Source organism: Papilio xuthus, unplaced genomic scaffold (assembly GCF_000836235.2).
Source record: "Papilio xuthus unplaced genomic scaffold, Pxut_1.1 DF826961.1, whole genome shotgun sequence".
NCBI lineage: Eukaryota > Metazoa > Arthropoda > Insecta > Lepidoptera > Papilionidae > Papilio > Papilio xuthus.
The window spans coordinates 3,989,248-4,007,253 of NW_013531688.1; the positions used below are offsets into that span (position 1 = coordinate 3,989,248).

Here is an 18,006-nt window from a genome sequence, read left to right on the forward strand (position 1 = left end):
GGGTTTCCGCTAGCGGATCACTTCCAAAGTATTTGTTAGATTAGGTATGTTATCGAAACCAAGTGGTTTTCTCGTATGCCACTTTATATTAAAAATATCTTTAAAATTAAATGGTGATAAATTAAACATTCCAAGTTTGTAATAAACAAGTGATTTAAATAACATTTTGTATATAAACTTAAAATTAATTCGGTACAAAACGACTTGGCGAGAGTTTTGTTTTGAAAACAACTAACTTAAAGCAACAATACTTGTAAGAAATACAATTTAACTTTCTCACGGGAAACAAAATACCTCATTTCAAAGCTTATTCTTGAGGTCACATTTTCGAATAAATACTTCTAGCCCGTTTGAATGTATTTCACTGAATTATTATAAACCTCTAGCTGTCTCCCGCGATTCCGTCCGTGCGGTACTAAAAATAAATGTAATTAGTAGCCTATGTGTACTTTTAGGCTATGTCCTACATCTATGCCAAATTTCAGAAGGATCCGTTCTGCCGTTCCTGAGATACCTTCAAACAAACATCTATCCATCCATCCATCCAAACATTCGCATTTATAATATTAGTAAGAAGTAAGATTGTTACATACTAAGTTACAAAATTCGTCAATTTTAATCTTTCATACCAAAACTTCGTTACAAAAAATCACAAGAAAAACCACTTTTCATTTTACATCGAATCTTTGACAACTAGCCCTTATTTTTAGGGTTCAGTACCTCAATAGGAACAAAACGACAGCCTTATAGGATCACTTTGTTGTCCGTCCGTCTATCTGTCAAGACAGTATTAGTTTCTCAGTATCAAGAGAGAATTTATTTTATAAAATACGACTTAAAATTCATATTTATCTTTGATGTATTGATAGTAACTCTTATAAATACAGTTAAACATATCGTTTAAGTGAGGGGATCGAGTTTTTCCGGGAGGTTTATCATTGAGTTGTCACTTCACTATTATTTATGGCAGTAAACTTGAAAATATATCTCTTGCCCAGCAGCGGCACGTCCGTACCAGGTTAATCCCCTTCGGCGAGAATTCTTACCGAATAAAGAGTTTGAAATTTGGAAATTTGTTTCGAACACTTGTAAATTAATTTTGATAATTGAAATTATAAGTTAGAAAATCAATGTAGTGGTAATTTAAAAAGGGAAATATATTAAGCTAATTATAGTATCATCATCATCATCAGCTCACTAAACGTCCCCACCGAGAGGCTTGGAGCCTACCCTAAGTTAAGGGTGATAGTAACTATAGTAACTGAATTATAGTATATAAAAAATAAAATAAAATAAAATAAGCCTTTATTGCTGTTCTAAATAATACAATAATTTTGGAATTTACAATGAAAATGCACGATCAGAATGATAGATTAGAAAACAAAAGTTATACAAATATTAATCACTAATCATAAAATCACATCTAACCGTCCTGCAGTTCTCTTGCAATGTAATCTACTCATCGGCAAGCGGATACTCCCGACCTCGCAAAACAGCTTGTCTTTCGACAAAGGCCTCCTCTAATGTTCTCCACTTCTCTCTATCTTTTGCTATGCGGGTCCACTCTGGGCCTGCAACTTTTTTAAAATCATCCTCCCATCTTTTATATTGTCTTCCCCTGTTTCTTTTACTTTCCCTTGGGTATTTAGTTTTAGAATTATAGTATATTAAAGTATAAATATTTATTCAAGAGAGAGTCGGTGGTGCATCGGTTAAACACTGGAGTTAAAATCTTCAATGCTTTGAGTTCGATCTCCGTAATTTACCAAACCTAATAATAATAATAAAATATAAGGTGGATTTCTGAGACCAAAATGAATACAAAACATATCGTCATATTTTGACAAAACAGAGATAACAATACGTTTAAAAAGGATATTTTGGTTACAGAAACCCACAGATAAGAAGGTATAAGTTTAATTATTGATTACATACATAAGAGTAAATATCCCGAAAAAGTAGAAATCAACTTCATTGTTCTTTATATATATTAGGGGTGGGAGCCGTTTGTTACCATTATATTAGGCTGATTCGACATTTATAGCCGACGCTGTGCCGAATACCACATACTTCATGGTTAGTCGAGCTTTAACAAAATACATTCTTTTCATGCCCATTGAAATTGTTTTCTGTCCTTTACTTTTGTCTTGAACAGTCGGTTATTCAATTTTTTATATTATAGAATTCACAAAGGAAATTATTTATTAATATTTATTTATTTGTTAATAATACGAAATTAAAATGGTCAGACGAAATATTAATCTCCAATTAGTCTTACTTTAACGTGATTTCTATCCAAAAATGGTTTTCAATCTGTTAGTTTTCATTGTTGTACCTACATTATTTAGATTTTTAGAATTGCATACTCATTTGAAATGAAAACGATTTGGATCTGCATTTAGTAGCAGAAATATTGTAACTCATAACATTTCGATGTTAAAATTAAAAATACAACACGATTGTAAAATTGTTCAATTACTGAAAGCATTTTTTAAATGTACCAATAAACAGTAAACAGATGTTTTCAAAAAGTATTCAGAAATAAAATTAGTCCCGATAAAACCTATTTGTAAATTGAATCACGAATAACGAGCACGCGCCGTCTGTATACACATTAATATCGCTAATGACGTAACACTGCTGTTCTATTAAAAAAATGACGGAGCCCTAAAATGTTTTTATTGAAATCTATTTATCGCCTTTAATACACTGCGAAAGCGGACTGAAACAAAAGCGGTACGAAAAAACCGAGCGAAACCAAAGCAAAGCCTAATCTAAACATTCGCCGAAATTAAAATTGAATTCTCCGTTTATATATATATATATATATATATATATATATATATATATATATATATATATATATATAAACTAACTTTAAATAATCCCTACCTCCATAGTAAGTCTTACGTTCCTAAACTTAGCTTTCAATATAGATAACGCACGCATCTTATTTAGGAGTAGATATAAATTACAACGTCAACTCAATACGATATAAAATACATGAGCAATTTAAAATTGATTGTTTTAGAACATGAATATTTTAAAGATACCTCTTAGTTATATTATACTAGATGTCGCCCGCGACTCCGTCTCCGCGAAATTAAAAAATCTTAATTAGTAACCTATATGTTCTTCCAGACTATGTTCTACATGTATGCCAAATTTCAGCGAGATACCTTCAAATAAGCTTCCATCCATCCAAACATTCGCATTTATAATTTTAGTATTAAGTATCATATAGGTGAGGCAATTGTTGTTGCTCTCGAAAAAAAAAATTATAGTAATTAAAACATCGTATTTGCTTCATAAAAAGTCATACAGCTTTGATGGCTCTATCTAACAAGTATAGTACGTCTAAAAACAAAGTTAAATGCAAATTTATAACGAAATATGAATTAAATCCTATATTAAATTGAATAAACTTCATATAAACAGTAACATTTAAAATGGTAACACAATAAAACATCATTGGTGTAAAATTAATTCGCAAAATTAAAAGCAACAGGCGAAAAATTTCATATGTGTACATTTAGCGTCATTTCTCATAGGCGGGAAATCTCATATCATTGGAAATTGGAAATAAATTCCTTTAAGCTTTCAATTACCCCATTCGTGTATATCGAATTTTCAGACGTAAATTTCCATGTACGCCAAATTGTAACAATCAAGAGAAGAAATATATATATACTAGCTGTCGCCCGCAACTCCATCCGCGTGAAATTAAAAAAAATACTTAATTAGTAGCCTACGTGTTCTTTTACGTTCTAGACCATGTTCTACGTCTACGTCTATCCGTTCAGTCGTTCTGGAGATATCTGAATGGATGGATAGATGTTTGTTTGAAGATATCTCCAGAACGGCTGAACGGATCTCGATGATTTCACATATATATAGAATATAGTCTGGAGAACACTTGGCTACTAATCATGTTTTTTTTAATTATTTCCCGCGGACGGACACGCGGGCGACAGCTAGTTTACAATATTATTAAGAAGGAATTATACATTTTGAATGGAATACTTTCACTTCGCATATGTTTTTGATTCTTAACTTAGGGTAATCCTTAGTGATTGATAAAATAATCTGAAAGTAAATAAGAGTCACAGATATCAGATCAGATATCAGAGTCACAGAGAAAGGAATAAAAACCTTTACAATAATCCAATAAATAAATTAATAAATCATAATTTATTTGGTAAAGAATAGTCAAGTTTTACACTTAACAAAACTAATGCAAACATATCGCTTTTATCCCGCGAGCAAATGTACATACACATTGTTATGACACTGTTTGTGATGATTTTATTAAATGTATTCAAAATATTTCTCATGTTTTACATTTATTTTTTGGAAAATAATTATGGTAACGATTCACGTTTGTGTATATAAATAATTTAAAAAAATCTTCATCATCAGCTCACTATACGTCCACTGAGGGGCTCGGAGCCTACCCTAAGTTCGAAGTGACTAGGCCATAGTTAACCACGCTGGCCCATTGTGGGTTGGCTGACACATATCTTTGAATTTTTTCGCAGATATGTGCAGGTTGCATCACGATGTTTTCCTTCGCCGTAAGAACGTAGAATAAATGTACATATGTAAATCGAAAAACATATTGGTACATGGCGGGATTATAACCCAGGACCTGCAGATGACAAGTCAAGTTAACCCCTGAGCCACCGACGCTCTAAAAAAATTAATAAACCAATTATTCGAATTGATAATCGGTTCAACCGTTTATGGTTGATGTTACAATGTACTTAGTTAGTTTTTCATAACGCTGATGGTACCAATACTGTGCATAACGTATTTAGTTTTCGTAAAGTAAATACGAGAACATTTTTCCTACTTGATATTTGGCAGCAATAAAGAGATGGTTTGTAAATGAAATGAAATGGGATCACATGTTGTGGTAACATTTGCGATGCGGTTGCCTCTATTTTTTGGTTAGCTTCCATATTGATATCATTTAAATTATATTTATACGTGTTAATTTAAATAATTTACGTGATATTATAAGGTACAGTTCACATTTATCAAGTTACAATAATAGACAATTTTATAGATTTTTATATTGAATTTAAAAGAGAAAAATCGTACATTGATTTTTTTACCACTAAATTTGTTCAATGAGTCAGTAATTCTATGTAGACAAATTGTTTTTTTTGTTAAAATTTTAGCAGCTTTTTTTGTAAATTAACGAATATTTCTTTTACCATTCCAACTAAGCTCTAAGGCTTGTAATAATGTCGTTAGCATTGGATATATTTGTTGCAATTTGTTAAGTTGAATTTGATTAACGTCACTATTAACAATAATATTTCTTATGGTTCAACTACGTGACGGAATCGGCAATAGTTATCGGAAAGCGAGCTTAAAAGCCATTCAAATCCCAACTATTGGACCTTTATGAAGGTCTCATCTCGACGCACTCGATAACTATGCTAATATTATTTGTACAAGAGGATAGCAAAACGAAAGCACTTACTAACGTGAAAAAAATAGTATCTTTTGGCTTTTTTTCAAACTCATTTCACTTTTGTACAGAGTACAAGTGTAGACATTGCCTTAATTACGTGCAAAGTAAACGTAATAGAAAAATGTTATTGACTGCCTTTAAAAGTATTTGAAACGTCTAGCAATTTATTTAGTTTCAACTCTATGGTTTTTACCATATGCCTATTCATAACACTGGATCGGACATAAATTTTCTCCGAGCAAAATATTACTCACCTGTCAGTAAGGCAAATAATAATAGCTTGATTCTATTTCTGTTTATGTATGTAACAATAATATTAAAAGTAAATATTTATAACATTATGATACACTAGCTGTAGACCGCGACTCCGTCCGTGTGGAATTAAAAAAAAACATAGTAACCTATATATTCTTCCGGACTATGTTCCGAACATACGCATTTATAATATTAGTGACATTTATATATATATTTCTATGAATTTAATTGGGAAGAGTTTGAAATCAGTTCTATCGCAACTATTAAAATTGCAGCCGACAATTGTAAACTAGAGTTGGAAGTTTTTCTATTATTATGTATAATAATATTTTATAAATCTTATATATAAAATTCTCGTGTCACAATTTTCATTCCCATACTCCTCCGAAACGGCTTGACCGATTCTCATGAAATTTTGTGAGCATATTGAGTAGGTCTGAGAATCGGCTACTATCTATTTTTTATCCCGTATCTATTATTTATAGCATCCCGCGCGGACGGAGTCGCGGGCGACAGCTAGTAATTACATAATATTATAAATTGGATAAAATAGTCATTTTGCGTAAAACTTACATAACAATAAAGCCTGAAATACACGGTTGTTTGTTTAAAGTCAAGTTACACTAAGTCCTGTGCAAAATTTTCGCTTGTGGCTTTTACGGCTTAATCGATCTCAATGGTCGCGAACCTTCGATGTTATTGGCATCAGCCCAAAACTGCACCACAGAACTACGTATCCAAAAAATATCAATTTAAATATCCAAGGGCTGGCGCGCATTTCGGACAAAGGTTAATCCTGGCCATCCAACGCGGAAATGCCGCCAGCCTCTTGGGAACCCTACCGTGCGACCGCAGCGATTTGGGGTCGATTTTTTATATTATTTAGTTTTAAACTGATATATAAACACGGCTAAACACTCACGTATATACGTCCGGTGGCGGCACCGACTAGTTTCGAGCCCATCGGAGCGCAGGCGCGCAGTGAGCGATGGGCCGCGTCCGCGAAATAATACCAGTACTACTCATCCTGATGAAGGGCCCCCGATGGGCTCGAAACTAGTCTGTGCCGCCACCGGACGTATATACGTAAGTGTTTAGCCGTGTTTATATATCAGTTTAGTATAATGTCTCACGAAAGTGAATAATTTAGTTTTATTTTTAGTTTGGTTTAGTTTTAGTATATAGTTTATTTAATATAGTATTAATTAATTCATTTATTTTGTAGTGGTTAGTTAATTAGTAAGATTATATTTTAATTTATAATTATGTTAAAATGAGTAATAATAGAAATATTCAATGAAAGTAATAAAGTATAAATATATTTATACCATCTGATGAATCTCATTAAAATATTAGATATATATAAAATAGTAGTTTTCCTAAAGAAAAACATAATTTATTCTTGGTTTATATCTTACTTTCTCTTTAATCCAATGAAAAAAAAAATTGTCAATTAAATAGATTATAGTGTAACCTATAGAAGAGATATTATAAAAAGTTTGTTACAATGGTTAATTGTTGAGTTTAGGTAAAGCAAACCTAGTTATATGCTAGAAGATAAGGCACGGTTTCCATCGGCGGAACAACGTAAAACAAACTCTGGTCGTCAACTAATTATTCGAAGTCACATAGTCCATTTACTCTTACACTGAAAGGTTAGAGCTTGTTACATATTTAGATTATCTAATACATAATACATGGATTAGCATATTTAACACATAACAAATATTCCTGCATGTCATTGTCCTGGTAAATTTTATTTTTAATCTTACTTATATTATAAATGCGAATGTTTAGATGAATGGATTGATTTTTGTTATGATGTATCTCTAGAACGGCTCAACGGATCTTGATAAAAGTGCATGGATGTAGAAGATAGTCTGGAAGAACACATAGATTACTTATTACGTTTTTTTTAATTCCGCGCAGACGCAGTCGCGGACGTCTGCTTGTTTTAAATTAAAAAATGCAGTTGTTTTTTCTATGGCATAACTTTCTTATAGAGTAAGATTTATTTAAAAGTCATTTTCTAATAAAATGATTTTTTCTTTTGAAGTTAAAAATAGAAGGACAAATAAATTACTTGAAAAGCAAGTTCTTACAACGAACTTAACCAATACAGCTTTAACCAGGGTTAGGTGTGGACTTATTTCCAAGCAATTAAAACTTTGACTTGAGTCTAGGTTGTTAGTGAGATTCAAACTTTTTTGTATTGTCCTCTTTGCACGATTGCGGAATAAAGGCAAGGTGTAGACAAAAGAAGTGTTTTGTTTGCAAACAGCTTTTTTTCCTCAAAGTTTTAAGGAAACAAAATTGTATTTAACTTCCTTGATTGATTAAAGATTTGATGGATTTAAATAAGTCTTTCTTGCTACATATAATGTTAATATATTTAAAGAAATTATGTTAACGATTTGGTTGTTGATGAACATTAATAACATTAATAATGCAAATATACATAATCTTACTATATTACTCTTACTAATATTATTATAATTGCGAATGTTTAGATGGATGTATGTATGTTTGAAGATATCTCCAAAACGGCTCATCGAATCTTGATGAAATTTGGCAGGGATGTAGAACATAATCTGAAACAAAATATAGGCTACTTATTAAGTTTTTTTTTAATTCCACGGGGACAAAGTCGCGGGCGACAGCTAGTCTAATATAACAATACTATGGAATCCAATATAGAATTCCTGATACGACTTTAGGATCAGCAATTAAAGTATTAAGTCAATAAATATTGTATTCACAAACATGTTTCTGTAGAAAATAGTACCATTAGCTTTTATTACAGTCAACAGTTTTTCTTAATGCATTAAAGGTAAATGTTATAAGAAAAAAAATTATTGAAATAAAACACGTACGTCAGTTTGTTAATTGCGACCACGTATTAAGAAATGCCGTGCACGCGTTCGCAGCTCCGAGTGTACAATAATTACTCTAATTACTTTTTATTTGTAGGAAATAATTTAAAAAGAAAAAACAATTTATTTTTTATATTTTTCACAGGTAACATCTGTTTGAAAAAGTATTTTGTTTTAAACTATCGATATCTAAGGACGATGGATCCCAACCCTAAAAAATAAAAATAAATACGATTAAATCCCTAGGGATGCTTAAAGAAGTTTATTATTTTCTGTATTACACTGTTACTCTATGTTTGTTTAATTTTAATCCGTAAATACCTAAATAACTACAGATCTAACGAGAACATAGTGACCGTAAAAGAATCATTCCTCACAGAAATTGAAACACAAAACATAAAACAGACCAAGAACTAACCATTCGATTACATAGTTCAGTTGACTTATATATTTACCTTTTATGTTTAAACGTCTCAATTTCTGTCTGATCCCTATTAATGGAATTTCAGATCTTGTAAATGTCATTTTGTAACGTGGGCCTTAGTTAAAGGGGTCAATCAGTTAGCAAACGTCGAAGCCACATGTGTATTAAGTCACAGCCCGGGTATGTTTACTGTTGACGTATAACAAGTTTCGGCAAAGGATTGAACTTCGTTGTTGACTTGTTTGACTTATAAATAATTCATTAGGATACTTCGAATTATTAGAACGTGAAATCATTAAGTCGTACACAACACTGAACATACAAACCTGAACACTCACGTCTGTAAGGGAAAACGTATATTAGAATTTACGACTCCCATTTTCGTCTTACCTTTATGAACAACTTTCACCCGCAAGTACGTCAGAATTAAAAAAAAAACTTAATTAATAGCCTATGTGTTCTTCCAGACTACTTTCTTTCTTTCTTTACTGCCAAATTTCAGGTAGATCCATGCAGCCGTTCTGGAGATACCTTCTAACAAACATCTATCCATCCATCCTAACCTTCACATGTATAATTCAAGTAAGATATGTTCATACTTATTATAATATTTTAAAGAAGCTGTAATATTGGTATTAAATTTATTTGTATAAAATTGAATTAAAAAGATGTCGCCCAATACGCTACGTGGAGTATGATAAGTGAGTGTTATTTATCAAGAAAAAGAAATCCATACTTTTCATACCGTACTTTAGACATTTAGGATATGAAATTAAAATAAAAAAAAATTACTACGTGATAAAAAATAATGCAGATTTCTAGCGTTAATATTATGGGTTTTTCTTCAATCACTGTAAATATAATAATCTTCCTTATAAAAGCGAATGTTTAGATGAATGCAGGGATGTTTGTTTGAAGGTAACCAGAACGGCTGAACAGATCTCGATGAACAGATAGGCTATTAATTGTGTTTTTTTTTAATTTTGTGCGGACGGAGTCGCGGGGAGATCTAGTTTATCTATAAAATAACAAACTTCATTTTAAATGTAGAGCTGAATTATTTACATGTTACACACGTAAAATATTCACCATATATTATGTTTTAATTAATTAAACTTTTGGTACATCTGAACGTAAATATACACTCGTAACAGACTCAGAGATTCAAACAATTACGACGTAAGCTTGAAACAACGAATCCAGTACACCTTGAAGTTAAATAAAAGTTGAGCGGTTAGTTGTAGAGTACATTCAGAGTCAAACGCTGCTTGTTCATTACGTGAATTTGTCTTTAAATTAATTAAATTTGTTCAAATTTATAACATACGAGATATCAAAGATAATAATTCCAAAAATGAATTTTAACAAGCGTATTCTCAACGCTTCAGACTTATAAAAGTAGATATAAATCTATGCTATATTTTGCCCGCGACTCCATCTAATTTATAATTAAAAAAAAATTGTACGTAGCCTATGTGTTCTTCCAGATTATGTTTTACATCTGTGTCAAATTTCATCAAGATCCGTTGAGCCGTCTCAGAGATACCTTCAAAACATCCATCCATCTAAACTTTTGCATTTATAATATTAGTAAGATTGGTCTGACCTCGGCGGTATTTCCAAGCCAATACGATTTAGGTCCTTTAAACTAATAGTTCCTATGTTACTCAGTTATAATGTAGCTGTTTAAAGGCGGAAGAATTTTTGAAATTAGTCCAGTGATTTTTGAGTTTATTTGTTACATCGCCTATCGGCTGCTACTCCGTTCGCGTGGATATATAAAAAAACTGAATAAATAGATAAGTTAAATAAAAAGCAGCTCTTCAAGGCATTAATTCGAAAAAAAGAAGAAATATTATCCTATGTACGTCTCCTGGCTCTAAGCTACCTCCTCACCAATTTTCAACCATATCGGTAAAGCCGTTTTTGAGTTATATATAGTGTAACGAACATGACTTTCTTTTATATATATAGATTTATTGAAAAATAGATTAAAATTATTTTGAATTGCGAATAATATTTTAATGAAAACCTTTAAATGAATTAATTTTCCCATCATATTTCCCGGTAACTTATACTAAGAGACAATGGTACAGTAAATAGATTTATTAAAGAAGTTATTGAAACGGAAACTTTGAATGCGATGACAGAATCTCATTAATAATATTTTCTCAGTATTAAAGAATAGCAATGGAAAGGATTGAGCCCAACATCGATTTGTTACAATCAAAGAAACGCCCGATGTTTCCGAATTAAAACATTTATATTTGGAAATAAATTATTTCGATTTCCTAAATTTGTATTAAAAGTGAAAATGAATTTATTATAAATTCACAATTTTATAAAATATAATTAGCAATTAACAGTGGTAGAGCCCGCTTTAACATCTTCGCACGAATTGTCCCGGCTCGCCCGGTGAAATACCACGACCACACAGAAGACAGACATGAAGTGGAAGCAATTCCGCGTTTCGTCTGATGAGTGTGCGTCCCGGAGGCCTAATTTTAGTCCTCTTTCCCTTCCCTTCCTTTTTCTTATAAGAAAAGCATGGGAAGTGGAAGTGGACTTTCCGGATGAGAGGATGCATGTGAAGGGAGGATATTATCTTTCTGTGCATTCTCTCCTCCGTTGATTTAAGGTAAGCAATGCATATGCAATTGCGTATGCATCTATGGTCAACGGTCGCTTTGCTATTTCAGCGAGTTAAGGTAGCCGCTCACTCTTTTGCCATCTTATGATATTAAAAAAACGAGTACGATATCGAGATATCACTAACAGCATATTGAAATTGCATAATAAATCATCTATACTTTGTTATTACAAATAACAAACTTATCTTTACACAACCCAGTTTATTTTTAGTTGTCTTACAATATGAAATACGTGTTTAGTTTATAAAACAACGTTTAAAAGTGTAAAATTTTTGAAAAAAAAATTTCAAGGTATTCTTTAGTTTTTATTATTTAAGAACATGAAATTGCTTTGAAAGTTGTTAGAACAAATAACATTAGCATAGTTATCGAACGCGTCTGAGCGAGACCTTCATAAAGTTCCCGCTGGGAGCGGGATGGCTCTTAAACCCGCCTTCTGATAATGATTATCGATGATTCGACCTAAAATGCGAACCCCAACACAATATTATTACCTAGTGTTGCCTTTAGAGGGATTGCGTAGCATTTGTAAGATGAAAACTATAGTAAACTGAACGAAATATTTTCATAGAATTGTGAGTCGTCAGTCTAATACTGGAGTAGGTAACGGAACGATAGGATGAAATTAAATCAAACTTTTAATTTATTCAGTTGACTGTACCTATTTAAAGATGAGAAATAGAATGTTATCTATCTATGTAACTGTTAAATTTATTGAAGTTGTTTTGTATTTTCGATCAATCACTTTTACCTTTAAATATTAATTCTATTTATTTAACGTTGTCGTTTCAAAGTTCAGGTGCAAACACCACTCAAGTGAGTACGCACTCAGAGATTATTGCGATCTTGTTTTATACGATCCGGGTCAATACGGCCCGGAGGAAATTATGAGAGTGACAGTACGGTATCACAGAGTAATGTAGAGATACGTCATATGTAGCTGTAGGCTGAGCTTTTAGTTTCCGATGTTCCACGTAAATTTTTAGTTAACTAGACAGCACTGGTAGGAAATAATTTCTATTTTTTAATGAATTTATTGTTAATTATATATAAGGACATAACTGTTGTTTTACCTTACTATCTATACTAGATATTTTACCCATACTTAATATTATATCTCTAAGAAAAACCCATGTTATGAAATCTTAATCAACCTGTATATCCTACAGGATGTTATAATAGAATGTAAATTTTATACACACATACGAATATATTACCGTCCTTTTGGGTCAGTTGGGTAAAAAGTAACTACGATTTTTGCAAGCTTAAATATCCTCAGACAATCAGGAACAGACTTCTTATTTCTGTCTACTAATCTCTATTATTCTATTTTTATATTCGAACACTCATTTTTTTCTTGTTATGACATTTCTTTTTTGCATTTATTTTTAACGTAGGGTAGGGAATTTACTAGGTTTTTGAAAATATAGGGGTTATAAAAAGGCATTAAGCGTTGCGTAGGTGGTCAATCGTGAATTGGTAATGACATTGTTGTCCCAACGTATGCCACTCCACGCTCGATGAGTCGCATGGGCAGACTCGAGCACTAGGTTAATAAAAGTTATATGGATAGAATTATTAGTGCAGCAATGACCGCACTTATTAAACTTTAAAAAAAATAATAAAAAACTTAGTGTCTCGCTGTTCCGTGCTGTATCACTAAGCTATCTGAACAGCTTCAAGTTTTCTCAAGATCGTTCATAACCAACCTATAAAGAAGTCTGTGGACTGAAAAATCGATTGCCACAGACTATCGTTTTAAGTTTAATATGTAACCTGAATATTATTTTGTAACATTTAACGGAATTCTAAATGTGATATCTTCAATTAATAGTGAAATTTAATTTCAATTTGTAGGCAGTTGCTAATTAATTATTTAAATATTGGGGCGAATTTAATACTAAATAATAATAAAAGAAGACATCACTTCAAAATTAATGTAAATTAAGTTTGTTAATTTAAAACTAACAAATCAGAACGACTTTGTCCTTTGACAAGGCAAAATCAGTCCAGCTGTTTAGGTTTTTTTTTTATATATAAGATAGCAAACGAGCGAGCGGCCACCTGAAAATTACTAAAGGTCACATAAATATCTCCGAAACACGACGCTTAAAGTGTAATGGTACAGGATATAGACATCTCACCACGGGTAGTTGGTTCGAATCCATTTGACTATTGTTATGAACCATATTCTAACACAAGTCTAAATTAAGTTGAAACGTTTGTAAGAAATAGCAAATCTTATCTTATCTTTCTAATATTATAATGTGAATATTTAAATGATGGATGAATGTTTGAAGGTATCTCCGGACTGAACTGAACGGATCTCTCATAGGCTACTAATTGTTTATTTTAATACCGCGCGGACGGAGTCGGGAACGACCGCTAGTTTCATATAATCGTGTTAGAAATCTTTAATTTAAAAGATGAATACTGACAAGTATTCAGTGTAACCAAATTCTTAAAAGGCATACGTAAGTTGAGAAAACACTTGCAGTAACTTAAGTAATAGTTACAATAATATAATTTGTGCCTTAAGAGCAAAGTTAAAGTGAGGATATCTTTGTTTTCTCAACAGGCTCTACTTAAGGAATATGGAATGAGACGCGACAGTCAAGACGTGTTAAACGAACTGTAGTGTTTTCCGTTTGCTCTTTTCGCAGAACAAATGTATATACATATTTGACTGCCCTTAAATATTGTTCTAACATTTATTGCTGCTATTTATTTGGAAATATTAAGGTTTTGGGTTTATCTAATTGGACGAATCGTTTTTATGAATCGTGAGATAGAATATTATCGAATATCTTTATATATATAATTCTTCTGTGAGTGTGTATGTCACTGAACTTCTCTCAAACGACTGGACCGATTTTGATGAAATTTTTTGTGTGTGTTCAAGGGGATCTGGGAATGGTTTAGATTCACAATTTTGTCCGCTGGACAATGCTTTTTTAATTAATTTTTAATTTATTAGTAGTTGTTGATTTTGGAATGTTTTACATTGGATCCGACAGACGGCGCTACCATCGCAGTGTCAAATTGTCAGACAACGTCTGTCGGGTCCGCTAGTATTTATGTAATACTTTTTGAGTTACTTGAACAAAGGTAAAAAAATTGCCCTCTAACGTCCAAACTAAGTAACTTTTGATAGAAATAAGTTGGGTTAAATCATCGTATTTTCGATCAAGGGATGTGGTACTTCGTTGTACACGTTATTGGAACGAATGTTTGGCAATTGAACTAAGCTAAATAAACTCGGCAACGAACTTCGGACCTGAAACATGGGTACCTTAGCCAACCCGAAAAAAAATGTAATTTGACCTTGAACAACTTTGTCCTTCCGCGTAAATGTTCTCTACCATACAAACTCCTTATAAATCTTTAAGGTTACAATCAGTATAAAAAAACTTTCCAACCTAATATACTTAAAAAACTTGAATAAAAACGTTCCTATTAGTAATCCAGACGTGATCAAGTACTTATAAATTCATATAACGAATTTTGGAGCAACAATAACTTAGGCTTCACTTTTTTATAAAAATCAAATTATTTCCTTTCGATGGAATCAAGATGAATTATCCGAAGGATGCCGAAGGGAGGCGGGAGCTGCCGAATTCCTCACCTTTGCAAAACACAACGTCCAATGCCGAATCAGTGCTCGGCAGCCGTTCGTCCCGGTTGGACGTGACCCACGCAGTCCTAGTTCTAGGGTCAACGCGCGCGTAAAGCCACAGATTAAATAAATTAACCCGCATTATAATTGCTGTGAACAGTGTTACATTAAATTAATTATATTAATAAGATTTTATGCTAAATAATTTACCTTTAAGTGTTTGAATTTTACTTTTAATTATTGCAATCTAAGTGAATTAGAAAATTGTTTTACTAAAATATATTCTGTTTATTTGGAATTGAATAAAATAAAATCTAGGTGATTATTTTAAACCATTGGCTTATATTAAAATTTAATATATAATTTTAATGACAAACGATCCGAGTTCGTGAATAAATAAGCAGAAACTTAATAAAAAGGTAGAGTAAAGAAAATTCGTGAAATATTTAACTGAATATCTAATCGGATGTTAAACAAGTAAGTAAAAAGTAAAATAACTATTGGATTTTGAATCCAATATCCATCTAAGGATATCAAAGAAGCCTGGATCCAAGATAGAGAGAAACATCAACTTATAGTTTCTTATCTCTACAATAGAGACAGATGAAAACTCCGACAATTTTTTTGCTAGATAAATGCAGTTTGTTTAACCGTGAATATATACCTAAGGAAGGCTATAGTTAGATATTTTAGATCTTTATTCATTTAATTAACTACATTAATGTAAAGTTAAAGGCACAGGTAGTTGATGACATTACTATTGCTTTTGAATATGTTTTTATAGGAGTTTATTGGTAGTGGAAATAAGATAGGATTTTTTTTGTAATATACGGCTTATTTTTTATTTTATTTGATCTCATAACCTATTCAAGTTTTAATCGGTCCGTAGTTCGTTTTTTTACCCTAAAAAAATCCCAGGTGGTTTATATTGAAACATTTTTATACAGCGTGTCCCAAAATTCAACAATAAGCCAGTGATGGTTTATAGCCAGGTCGGTAACTACATGGGGAAAAATACTAAAAGAAATTCAACTCTTTTTGTTTCAAAGTTACAATAACTTTTGTAACTTTTCTTATAATTTGATATCGTACACCATAAGATTAGACACTGTGACTACAAATAATAAGATATTCCTGCAATTTTTTTTTCATGTATCATATGGTGGAGGGTATTAATTTCGAAAAGTTAAAAAAGTTAATGTAGCTTTTAATCACAAAGAGTTAGATTGTTTTATAATAGTATTTTTCCCCATATAGTTATCGACCTGTCTATACGCCATAACCCGCTTATTGTTGAATTTTGGAACATGCTGTATACTTAAAAAAGATTATCTGTAAAGGTACAGGAAATGTTTGAATTATTTATACGCGAGAGTCACGTGGTGTTGGCATGATCAAATTCATTATCCGTCTCCTCTCGTGTAAGTGTCATACGAGTAGACAATAGGAGGGGTGCTACCGGAGGGGTGGCTGTCAGGGTGCAGTTTACCTTAGTAATAGTCACCTGTACGCATATCTACAGATGTATTCCATTCTCATATCTTGTCATCAGTTTGAAACGATATTTTAAAAGAGCTTCACGGTATTTAGTTAAGAAATCTTACTATAATAATAATAATTTTTTTAATAATTTTTATTTCTAAATTCCGCGCGGACGGAGTCGCAGGTAACCGCTAGTTATATATAAAAACTTACGGTACATCTTAAAAACTCTAGAATCAAATGTCTACTATATTAATTATTATAATTCACTTATTACTTATCAATATTTTATAAACAAAATTAAGACTCTTTGAAATGAAGAAATTCATAATATTAAATTTTTATTCATTAAAATTTAATTTAAAGCAATAAAGTATAAGCTTATTTTTATTTCTTTCTTTTATTATCTTTTTATTACATTTTTTACGTTATTTTAACCTTTAATTTGACGTATTTATGTAGCAAAAAAACTGGGTACTTTAGTAAAGTCATACTTACGTAATTTTCTCTAAACTAGTTCAGTAGATTTTTTTAATTAGTTGTTTGTCACACTGAACACCATCGTATTAAGGGTTAACACGCAGTAAAGATACAGATCACAAAACCTAACTATAGGTTGGATTAGTAGATTTTATGATCGAAACCTTTTCCAAAGACAAAAGAACACTTTGAAAACGATTCAACGAACTTTGTTTAATTGCTTTGCTTACAATATTTCCTCATTAAGTACAAAGTTTTTAATTAAACGGCAAAAATATTTACTAAAACATCTATATTTTATAAAGTAAATTCAATAATACTTCCACACTTAGGTACATTTAATGGTCATCAAGGATTATTAATATTATAAATGCGAATGTTTAGATGGATGGATGGATGGATGTTTGAAGGTATCTCCAGAACGCCTCAATGGATCTCGATGAAATTTGGCATACATAAAACATAGTCTGGAAGAATACATGCTACAAATTATGTCTTTTTTAAATTACGTGCGAACGGAGTCGCGGTCGACCAGTAGTTTGTTATATTTATTCTTAAATTATCTATATTAGTACGTCACAACTTCATTTGATATACGATCGCCTAGGGTGGAAGTAAATCAACTCCAAACTACAGGTTTATTGCAACTAAATGTACATGTTTTACGTAATACAGCGATGTAATATGAAAACCACCGTTTCCTGTGCCACAGACAGATTGTGAACTTCGACGGTTTACAATCG

The 18,006-nt window shown here is 31.7% G+C and overlaps 1 protein-coding gene across 1 annotated transcript in view; it reads left to right on the top strand.

Annotated features, from left to right (window-relative positions):
- The first annotated feature begins 15,667 nt into the window (after positions 1 to 15,667).
- Positions 15,668 to 18,006, top strand: part of LOC106119919 (neural cell adhesion molecule 1) — a 34,416-nt gene continuing 32,077 nt past the window's right edge. Inside the window, exon 1 of the mRNA XM_013315045.1 lies at positions 15,668 to 15,720. The gene's annotated coding sequence lies outside the window, so the exon portion shown is untranslated. The remainder of the gene's footprint in view (positions 15,721 to 18,006) is intronic.